This window comes from Styela clava, chromosome 1, assembly GCF_964204865.1.
Source record: "Styela clava chromosome 1, kaStyClav1.hap1.2, whole genome shotgun sequence".
NCBI lineage: Eukaryota > Metazoa > Chordata > Ascidiacea > Stolidobranchia > Styelidae > Styela > Styela clava.
In genome coordinates this window covers 31,168,543-31,179,920 of record NC_135250.1, presented here as the reverse complement: position 1 = coordinate 31,179,920, position 11,378 = coordinate 31,168,543, and the positions used below count along the sequence as shown (strand labels likewise).

Sequence of the window (11,378 nt, the reverse complement as noted above, 5' to 3'; positions counted from 1 at the left end):
GTCAAGATATAATCAGTCAACTCGACTACGTCATCATTATTGAGCTAAAGGTTCGACATTGTTTTTTTTAATAAAATTAATTAGGATAGGATTTACATATTTATCCCGGGGGAGAGGAAAGCCGATAAGACAGCTTATCCATATGGCGAACCACGCCCTCTCGTCCGGTAACCATTCCAAGTCGGGTATGGGATAAGTTATATTGTTTGTTTTCGGAAGCATGGACTTGGTGGTGGAGGAAGCCGTAACCGACCAGCGGTTACGTGATACACCCAACGACGGCGAGGAGTCCAGCAATCCTCTCGCACATAACCATCCCTGCATGGGATTCGAACCTGCGAACCCACGCAGAGTAACTAGAGGTGCGGTGGCGAGCGTATTCCTAACGCTTAGCACGTTGAGCCACACCAACTGTTGTTAGCGAGTTGGATACAAGAGAGAACCCATTCTTGAAGTTTGAATCCCATCAGAGCATATACTGTTCCTTTCAGTACTTTTTATGCTATAATCTATTTGTTTTGTAAGAATGTGGGAAGGAAAGTAGGTAATTGGGAATATAGTTTTGATAATAGTCTGGCAGGTAAGGAGGGTTGGAAGATAGTGAACTTTGGTTGGGTATATAAGAAGGATGAGTGAGCAGTTAGGTAAGTTGGTTTGCTGGTATTTAGGTTAGTTTGCTGGTAAGTTAATTGATAAGTAGGGCTGTTTATTGGTAGGTTTGTTGGTAGATATGTTGTATTGTAGATCTAAGATCTGAAGCCCGACCCGAAATTCGTGCCGGGTCGGGCCTAATATGTTGATCATTACATTCGGGTCAGGTCGGGCTTCACTTTCGCTGACTTTTTTTAAAAAAATATATGTTTATAAAAAATATATACTAAAACTATGTGTGGATACTAAACTAAGGAATACTTATAAAAGACATGATTTGAATAAAACAGAGAAGAAGCTATAATGAACCTTTTCCCGACCTTTGACCCCCGAAAATATTCTTCATACACTTTACCATTGCAAAATTTTCGCGGCTTATTTTAAGAATCTCGGGTTCGCTTCTGGCTCGGGTCGGGTTTAATACCCACGGGCCTGGATCGGGTCGGGCTGGAATTTTTGGGCCCGATTTTACCTCTATTAGTTGATGGTAGGTAGATTGGTTTGTTGGTAGCCATGTTGGATTGATGGTAAGTAGGTCGGTTTGTTGGTAGCTATGTTGGTTGATGGGAAGTTTGTTTTGGTTGGTTGGATAGTGATAGGTTGGGCGGTTGGTTTGCTGGTAAGTTGGTTGGTAGGCTGTTGGATAGTAGTGGGTTAGTTGTAATGTAGGTTGGTTGGTTTGTTGGTAAGTTGACGGGTAGGTGGATATGTTAATTGGTTTGCTGGTAGTTAGGTTGATTGGCAGGTTGGTGTATGAGTTAGTAGGTTGGATAGTTGGTAGGTTAATTGAAAAATAGTGTAGATTAGTTGGTATGTTGAATGGTTTGTTGGTAGGAAGGTTGATTGGATAGTAGTTAGTTTTTTGGGTTGTTTGTTAGTGGGTTGGTTCGTTGGTAGGTATGTTGGTTTGCTGGTAGGAAAGTTAGTTGGTAGGATGGTAGTAGGTAAGTTCGTACAATGACGTTGTTTAAGGTCATTGGTTCGTAGGCAGGCTGGTTGGTTAGATGATAGGTAGATTGGTATGTTGGTTGGTCTGCTTGTAGGTTGGGTTGGTTGGATAGTTGGTATGTAGGTTGGTAGTTTGGTTGGTGGGTAAGTTGATTTACTGATAGGTAAGTTAGTCGGTAGGTTGGTTTGTTCGAAAGTTGGTTAGATAAATGTAGGTTAGTTGGTAGGTTGATTTGCTGGCGGGAAAGTTAGTCGGTAGGTTGGTTTGCTGGTAGGTAAGTTGGTCGGTTGGATATTAGTAGATTAGTTGGTAGTTAGATAGGTTGGTTGGTTCGTAGGTAAGTTAGGCTGGTAGGTTGGTGTGATAGTAGAAAGTTAGTTGATAGGTTGGTCAGTTTGTTGCTAGGTTCAGAGGTTGGTTGGATTTCTGGTAGGTAATTTGGTTGGTAGACTGATTGAATAGTGGTGTGTAGTTGATAGGTTGGCTTGTTGGTAGATTGATTGAAAGGTATGTCGGATAGTAGTAGGTAAGTTGATAGGTAGGTTAGTTTGTTGGTTGGTAGGTAGGTTGGTTTGCTGGTAGGTATGTTCTGTTGGTAATTAGGTTTGTTTGATAGCAGTAGGTAATAATAGATAGATTTGTTTGTCGGTGGTTCAGTTGGATAGTAGTACGAGAGTTGGTAGTAGTTTGTAGGTAGGTTGATTTGCTGGTGGATATGTTGGTTGGATATTAGTAGGTTAGTTGGTAGGTATGTTGGTTGGTGGCTTGGTTGGTAGGTTGATTGGTAAGTAGGTCGGTTAGGCTGGTAGGTTGGTGTGATTGTAGAATGGTAGTTGCTGGGCAGGTTTGTTTGTTTGTTGATAGATTGGTTGGTCAGTTAATAGGTAGGTGGGTATGTTGGTTGTTTTGCTGGTATGCTTGATAGGTAGGCTAGTTTGCTGTAAGGTAGCTTTGATTGGAAGGTAGGTTGGGGGTTTTATAGTAGTAGTTTAGTTGCTAGGTTGATTCGTTTGTTGGTAGATTTGTTTACTGGTAAGTAAGTTGGTTGGTAGGCTAGTTGGTCAGTAGCAGGTTAGTTGGTAGTTATGTTGGTTGGTGGGCTGGTTGAGTAGTAGTAGGTTAGTTGGGTAGGTTGGTAGTGGTTACGTAAGTGGATATATTCGCTGATCTGTGGATACGTTGGTTGGATAGTTGCTAGGTAGATGGGTATGTTGGTTGATAGTTTGGTTTACTGATAAGCAGCTTGGGTTGGTAGGTTAGATAGTAGTAAGTTAGTTGACAGGTAGGATAGTTTTTTGGTTGGTGGTGAGGTTGGTTTGCGGGTAGGTATGTTTTGTTGTTAGGTGGGTACTTAGTAGTAGGTTAGATAATATGTAGATTGGTTTTTTGGTAGGTTGGTTGCATAGTAAAAGACCAGTTTGTAGGTTGGTTGGATAGTGGTACTTGAGTTGGTAGGTAGGTTAGGTTGGTAGGTTGAGCGATAATAGCAAGTTAGTTTATAGGTAGTTTGGTTGGTTTGCTGGTAGGTAGGTTCGGGTGATAGATTGGTTGGAGATTATTAGGGTAATTGGTAGATGACTTAGTTGATATGTAAGTTGGTTGGTAAGTTAGTTTGTAGGTGGGTATGTTGGTTGGTCTGCTGGTAGGTTGGTTGATTTGATGGATAGGTTGGGGAGTTGGCTGCTTTGTGGGTAGGTTGATTGGTTGGTTTGCTAGTTGATAAGTAGGTGGGCATATTGGTTGGTTTGCTGATAGGTAGGTAGGTAGGCTGGTTGGTTAGTTAATATCTAGGTAGGTGTGTTGGTTGGAAGGTTGGTTTGTTGGTATGTAGGTTGGTTGAATAGTAGTAGGTTCATTGATATGTAGGTTGGTTTGTTGGTAAGTTGGTTGCATAATATTAGGTTAGTTGTTAGGTTGGTTGGATTGTGGTAGGTTAGTTGATAAGTAAGTGGGTGTGTTTCTTGGTAGGTAGGTTGGTTTGCAGGTAGGTAGGTTTGGTTAATCGGATAGTAGAAGATTAGTTGATTGGCTGGTTTGCTGGTAATTAAAAGGGTTTTTAGGAAGATTTAATAGTAATTAGTTAGTAGTTAGGTTGGTTGGTTAGTTAATAGATAGGTGGGTATGTTGATTTGTTTGCTGGTATGCAGGTTGGTTGCATAGTAATAGCTTAGTTGGTAGGTTAGTTGGATAGTAATAGCTTAATAGTTGGTAGGTTGGTTGGATAGTAGTAGGTTAGTTAATAAGTAGGTGGGTATGTTACTCGGTAGGTAGATTGGTTGCAGGTAGGCAGGTTTGGGTAATTGGATAATAGTGGATTAGTAGATAGCTAGGTTGGTAGATTGGTTGGTTTGCCGGTAGGTAAGTTGGTCGATTTGAAGGTTCGATAGGAGTTAGTTTGTTGGTATGTTGGCTGGTTTATAATAGGTGGGTTGGATAATAAAAGATTAGTTGATAGGTAGGTTGGAATGTCGGTTGGTAGGTAGGTTGCTTTGCTGGTAGGTAAGTTTGGTTGGTAGGTTGGTTAGTTAGTTTGTAGTTAGTAGTGTGGATTAGTCGTTAGGTTGATGGGTTGTTTGCAGGAAGGTTTGTTTTATGGTAGTTTGATTTGATAGTAGTGAATTAGTTGATAGGTTAGTTAGTTTGTTGCTATTATCATTGGTTTTCAGGTAGGTAAGTTGGTTGGTAGGCTGATTGAATAGTGGTAGGTAGATTGTATGTTGGTAGGTTGACTCGGAGGCTTGTAGGTAAGTTGGTTGGTATATCGGTTGGATAAGAGTGGATTAGTTGGTTGGTAGGTAGGTTTGTTGGCATGTAGATTCGGCGATAGGCCGAATATTTGATAGGCAGGTCGGTTTTTCTGGTAGGTAGGTTTGGTTGGTAGGTTGGTTTGATAGTAGGAGGTAGGTTAGTTAATAGCTAGGTTGGTTTGTTGATTTGGCGGTTGGCTGAATATTTGATAGGTATGTTGGTTGGTTGGTAGGTATGGGGGATAGTAGTATGCTAGTTGATGGGTAAGTTGGTTTGTTGGTTGGTTTTCTGATAGGTTGGTTGGTTTGATAATCACTAGATAGGTGGGTAAGTTGGCTGGTTTGTAGATAAGTTTGTGGGCAGAATAGTTGATAGGCAGTTGGTTAATATGTTGGTTTGCTAGTAGGCAGGTTTGGTTGGATATTAGTAGTTTAGTTGAAAGGTGGGTTGTTTCGTCGTTTGATAGGTAGGTTGGTTTGCTGGTAGGTAGATTCGGTGGTTGGATGAATATTTGATAGATAGGTTGATTTGTTATTAGATATGTTTGTTTGGTATGTAGGTTGGTTGCATAGTAGTAGGCTAGTTTGTAGGATAGTGGTATGCTGGTTGATGGGTAGGTGAGTATGTTTGTTGGTAGGTTGGTTGGATAGTAATAGGTTAGTTGATAGGTGGGTGGGTGCGTTGGTTGGTAGGTAGGTTAGTTTGCTGGTAGATAGGTTTGTTGAATAGTAGCAGGTTAGTTGATAGATAGGTTGGTTCGCTAGTAGATGGATTGCTTGGTTTGCTGGAAGGAAGGTTAGTTGATTAGTAGTAAGTTGGTTGATAGACTGGTTAAAAAGTTCTGTAGTATAGGTAGGTTGGTTCGCTGGTAGATTGAATGGTTGGAGAGTCGATAAGTAGTTGGTTGATAAGATGATTGGTTAGTTTGTAGAATAGTAGTAAGCTGGTTGATGGGTAGGTGAGTATGTTTGTTCGTAAGTTGGTTTGGTAGTAATAGGTTAGTCGATAGGTGGGTGGGTGCGTTGGTTGATAGGTTGGATGGATAGTAGTAGGTTAATTGGTAGGTAATTTAGTTGGTGGGTAAATGGGTTGGTAGGTTAGTTTATAGATATGTTGGCAAGTTGACAAGTTTGTGGGTAGGTTGGTTTGTTAGTTGATAGTACTGTAGATTAGTTAATAGGTTGATTGGTTTGTTTATAAACTTTATGGAAAGGTTTCTTTGATGGTAGGTTGGTTGTGAGTAGTAGTTTATTTCATAGGTTGGTTTGTTTGTTGACAGGTTGATTGAATAATAGTATGTGAGTTGATGAGTACGTGGGTATGTTGCTTGGTAGGTAGGTTGGTTTGCAGGGTTAGTAGATTCGGGTAATTGAATGGTAGTAGGTTGGTCGATAGCTGGGTTGGTAGGTTTGCTGGTAGGTACGTTTTTGGGTAAGAAGGTTGGATAGTACTCAGTTAGTTGGTTGGTTGGGTAGTAGTTTCTTTGTTGGTAGGTTGTTCAGTTGATTGTTAGGTGGGTATGTTCTATGTTGGTTGGTTTGCTTGTAAGTAGGTTGTTTGGATAGTAGAGTAGATTAGTTGGTAAGTGGATTGGTTTGTTTATAAAGGTTATAGAAAGGTTGTTTCAATGTAGGTTGGTTTGTTAGTAGTAGTTTAATTGATAGGTTGATTTGTTTCTTAGTAGGTTAGTTGGTGGGTAAGTTAGGTGATGGGTAGGTTGGTAGTTGATAGGTAAGTGGATATATTGCTTTGTTTGTGAGTAGGTTGGTTGGATAGTTGATAGATAAATGGGTATGTTGGTTTATAGTTTGGTTTACTGGTAGGCAGCTTTAGTCGGTAGGTTGAATAGTAGATTAGTTGATAGGTAGGTTAGTTTGTTGGTTGGTAAGTAGGATTTCTTAGTAGGTAGGTTCGTTTGATAGTAGTAGGTTAGTTAATAGGTAGATTGGTTTGTTGGTTGGTTAGATATTAGTACTGGATTTTTTATGTTGGTTGGTAGGTAGGTTGGTTTGCTGGTAGGTAAGTTAGTTGGTAAGTTGGTTAGATATTAGTAGGTTAGTGGTTGGTTGGTAGGTAGGTTGGTTTGCTGGTAGGTGTGTTGGATAGTAGTAGGTTATTTGGTAGGTAAGTTAGTTGGTGGGTAAGTTAGTGGGTAGGTTAGTTGATAGGTAGGTGGGTATGTTGGTTGGTTTGCTGTAGGTTGATTAATTTGTTAGTTGATAAGTATGTTGTGAAGTCAGCCGGTTTGTGGGTAGGTTGGTCGGTTGGGTACTTAAAGAGTAGTTGGTTAGTAGGTTGATTGGTTAGTTGATAGGCTGGTAAATATGTTGGTTGGTTTGTTAGTCGGTAGGTTTGTTAAATGATTGATAATTAGGTGGGTGTGTTTGTTGGTAGGTCGATTTGTTGGTAGGTAGATTGATTGAATAGTAGTAGATTCATTGATAAGTAGGTTGGTTTATTGGTAGGTTGGTTGCATGGTAATAGGTTACTTGGTAGGTTGGTTGAATAGTAGTAGGTAAGTTGATAAGTACGTGGGTATGTTGCTTGGTAGGTAGGTTGGTTTGCAGTTGGGTTGGTTCGGGTAATTGGATAGTGGTAGGTTAGTCGATAGTTAGGTTGGTTGATTTGCTGGTAGGTAAGTTGGTTGGTGAAATTGTTGGATAGTAGTTAGTTTGTTGGTAGGTTCGTTGGTTTGTTAGTAAGTTGGTTGGTTTGCTGGAAGGTGAGTTGGTTTCTAGTAAGGTTAGATAGTTGTTGGTAGGTTGGTTGGTTTGTTGGTACTGGTAGTTAGGTTCGTTTGATAGTAGTAGGTTAGTTGATTGGTAAATTGGTTTGCAGGTAGGTAGGTTGGCGTAATTGGATAATAGTAGATTAGTTAATAGCAAGGTTGGTTGGTTTGCTGGTAAGTAAGTTGGTTGGTTGAAAGGTTCGATAGTAGTTAGTTTGTTGGTGGAATGGTTGGTCCATTAGTAGGTTGGTTGGTTTGCGGTTAGGTGAGTGGGTCTGTGGAAAGGTTGGATAGTAGTTAATTTGTTGTTAGGTTAGCTTGTTTATTGATTGGTAGGTGGGTATGTTGTTGTTTAGCTGGTAGGTGGATACCTTGGTAGACTGATTGGTTAATTTATAAACTTTATAGAAAAGTTGCTTTGATGGTTGGTTGGTTTGATAGTAGTAGTTTAGTGGATGGGTTTGTTTGTTTGTTAGTAGGTTGGCTTGCTGGTAGGTAAGTTGGTTAATAGGACAATAGCAGATTAGTTGGTACATAGGCTGGTTGTTAGGCCCGTTGAATAGTAGTAGGTTAGTTGGTGGGTAGGTTGGTAGTTGAAAGGTAACTAGGTATGTTGGTTTATAGTTTGGTTTACTGATGGGCAGCTTTGGTTGGTATGTTGAATAGTATTAGATTAGTTGATAGGTAGGTAGGTTAGTTTGTTGGTTGGTAGTCATTTGATTTTTTGGTAGGTAGGTTCGTTTGATAGTAGTAGGTTAGTTAATTAATATCAAGCAACATACCCACGTACTTATCGACCCACCTACTACTATTCAACCAACCTACCAACCAATCAACCTACCAAATCACGTAACACTATCAAACAAACATAAAAATAATTTATTACTATGCAACCAATCTCCCAAAAAAACAATCTACCTATCAACTAACCTACCACTATCCAACGAACCTACCTATCAGTACCAACAAAATCTACCTACCAGCAAACCAACCTACCAACAAGCTAACTACTATCCAACCTACTTACCAAGCAACAACAACAAAATCTACCTACCAGCCATCTAATCAACCTAGCTATCGACTAAACTACTACTATTCAATTACCGAACTAACCCACCTGCAAACCAACCTACCTATCAAGCAACATACCCATGTACTTATCAACTCACCTACTACTATTCAACCAACCTACCAACTAACTTATTACTATCCAACCAACCTACCAATAAACCAACATACTTATCAATAAACCTACTACTATTCAACCAATCTACCTACCAACAAACACACCCGTCTACTTATCAAGTATCTAACAAATCTGCCTACTAGCAAACCAACCAACATACCCACCTACCTATCAACTAACCAACCAACCTAACTACAAACTAACCTACTAATATCTAACCAACCTACCAACTAATTTACCTACCAGCAAACCAACCTACCTACCAACCAACATAAAAACTCAAGTACTAATATCTAACCGATCTACAAACTAATCTATTACTATGCAACCAATCCTCCAACTAACCAATCTACCTATCAACTAACCTTCTACTATCAAACGAACCTACCTACCAGTACCAACAAAATCTACCTACCAACAAACTAACCAACTTACCAACAAACTGATTACTATCCAACCTTGCTAGAACGAACCCACCTACCAGCAAACAAACCAACTAACTAATAAACCAACCAACCTACCAACAAACTAACTGCTATCAAACCTTTTTACCAACCAACTTACGACCAATAAACCAACCTACTTGTCAATAAACCTACTACTATTCAACCATTCTACCTACCAACAAACACACTCACCTACTTATCAACTATCCAACAAACCTACCTACCAGCAAACCAACGAACATACACACTAGCCTATCAACTAACTTACCAACCAACTACTTATCAACTACCCAACCAAACAACCTACCCACAAACCAGCCAACTTTCCAATATACTATTAACCAACCTACAGTAAACCAACCAACATACCCATCTACCTATCAACTAACCAACCAACCTATCAACTGTCAACTAACCTGATCCCAAACCAGTCAACTTTTCAACCTATCTATCAACTATCAAATCTACCAACCTACAGCAAACCAACTAACATACCTACCAAATAGCGTACTACTATCCAACAAACTTAACTACCGGCCAATCAGCCAATTACATACTATCAAACCAACCAACCCACCAGAAAACCAACCAACATACCCACCTACCTACTAACCAAACCTACCTACCAACCAATAAACCAACATACCTATTAACTAACTTGCTACTATCACACCATCCCACCAAACAAACCTACCTACCAACTAACCTGCTATTATCCAATTAACTTACCTACCAGAAAACCAATGAACCAATTTACCAACTAACTTACATACAAGCAACACTTAACACTATCCAACAAACCAATCTACCTATTAACTAACCTTCTACTATCAAACGAACCTACCTACCAGTACCAACTAACCTACCTACCAGCCATCCAACCAACCTAGCTATCGACTGAACTACTACTATTCAATTACCGAACTAACCCATCTAGATATTAGTACTTGAGTTATTATGTTGGTTGGTAGGTAGGTTTGCTGGTAGAAAAGTTAGTTGGTAGGTTGGTTAGATATTAGTAGGTTAGTTTGTAGTTAGTGGTTGGTTGGTAGGTAGGTTTGCTGGTAGGAAGGTTCAATTGGTAGGTGTGTTGGATAGTAGTAGGTTATTTGGTAGGTAAGTTAGTTGGTGGGTAAGTTAGTGGGTAGGTTAGTTGATAGGTAGGTGGGTATGTTGGTTGGTTTGCTGTAGGTTGAATAATTTGTTACTACCCACTAGATAGTAACAGGTTAGTTGGTAGGTAAATTGGTTGATAGAAAAGTTGGATAGTAGTAGGTTAGTTGATAAGTAGGTTGGTTCGTAGATTCGTTGACAGGTTGGTTGGATTAGTAGTACGTTAGTTGGTAGGTTGGTTTGTAGGTTCGTTTGCTTGTAAGTAAGTTGATTGGTAGGCTGGTTTGAATCAACTATTAGATTGAATAGCATTAGGCTAGTTAATAGGTAGGTTTGCTAATAAGTCGATTGGTTGGTTGGTGGGCAGGTTGTAGGTGGGTTTGGTAATTTTTATATCGGTTGTTCCGTAGGTTGATTGTCAGTCAGTTTTTAGTTGGTACGGTAAAAGATTATTAGATTAGGTTGTTTGGTGTGTAGGTTGCTTGGTAATTTTTTTTTATTGGTTGATAGATTGATAAATGTGTTTGTCTAGTGATTAGAATCTAGGTTAGTAGTTAAGTTGATAAGCTAGTGAGTTAACAAGTCCTTGTGTTGATTGGTTGTGGATTTAGTTTGTTGTTTAGTAGATAGTTGATTTATTAATACAGTAATAGGTTGATTTTTTCTCTGGTTCATCAATTGACTTGTTTATGAGCTTGGTAAGTTGGGGGTGTGTTTGAAGGATTGTTAGATAAATGTAAAGAAGCGTTAGATGATTTGTTTTTGAGTAACTTTGTAGAATAGTTGTTTGGATGTTTGGCTGACTAGATGGTTGGCAGATTGATACATAAGCAGGTTGGTTGTTAAGTCAGTTATTTGTTGGTTGATTGGTAAGTAGCTTAGTTTGTTGCTTGGTGGCGGGATGCTTGGTTAGTTGGCGGATTGGCTCTTAGGAACGCAAGTTGCTTGGTAAGGAGGTTAGAAAGTAGGTTGGATTTGCAGGGTAAATTGTAGGTTAGTAAGTAGCCTATGTGTGTTGGCTGGTGGTAGGTTGTTTGGTAGATAGGTTGTTAAGCTTGTGAGTAAGCAGGTTGGCTGATTGGTAAATGTGTTGGTTGGTTGAGAGGCTGGGAGATGAGTTGGTCGGTTGGTTAGTTTGTTAGTAAGTAAATTTATAGTTTGGTTGGTGATTAGGTCGGTTTGTATGTAAGTTTGGAGGTTAGTTAAGTGTCAGGTCGGTTAGTTTGTTGGTTCACAAGTAAGTTGGTTTATGAGGTCATAGTTAGGGTTGGGCATTTTCGAATACCTGATGATTTCAGAATCGAATTAAATAATTTTTTCGAATCGAATCTTGAAAGGTATGAAATTGTATGTAACTTTCTTAGTATTTTAGTTCCTCCAGACACATAAGTTACTGAAAACATAGAATACAGTACTGACAATAAAAAAAACACGTTTTCATCAATACCTCAATACAGAAAAGAGTCATGAGTCAGAATTGTGTTGACAAAATATGGCTTCGATGAAAAAAAAATTGAGAAATTTACCTCGACCATTGGCGGAAAAAGTAAAACAAGA

At 39.3% G+C, this 11,378-nt stretch overlaps 1 long non-coding RNA gene across 1 annotated transcript in view; it reads right to left on the bottom strand.

Annotated features, from left to right (window-relative positions):
- Window positions 1-313: 313 nt before the first annotated feature.
- The window catches only part of LOC144424310 (uncharacterized), a 38,285-nt gene continuing 27,220 nt past the window's right edge, over window positions 314-11,378 (bottom strand). The window contains exon 4 of the long non-coding RNA XR_013476613.1: window positions 314-335. This is a non-coding gene — a long non-coding RNA (uncharacterized LOC144424310). The remainder of the gene's footprint in view (window positions 336-11,378) is intronic.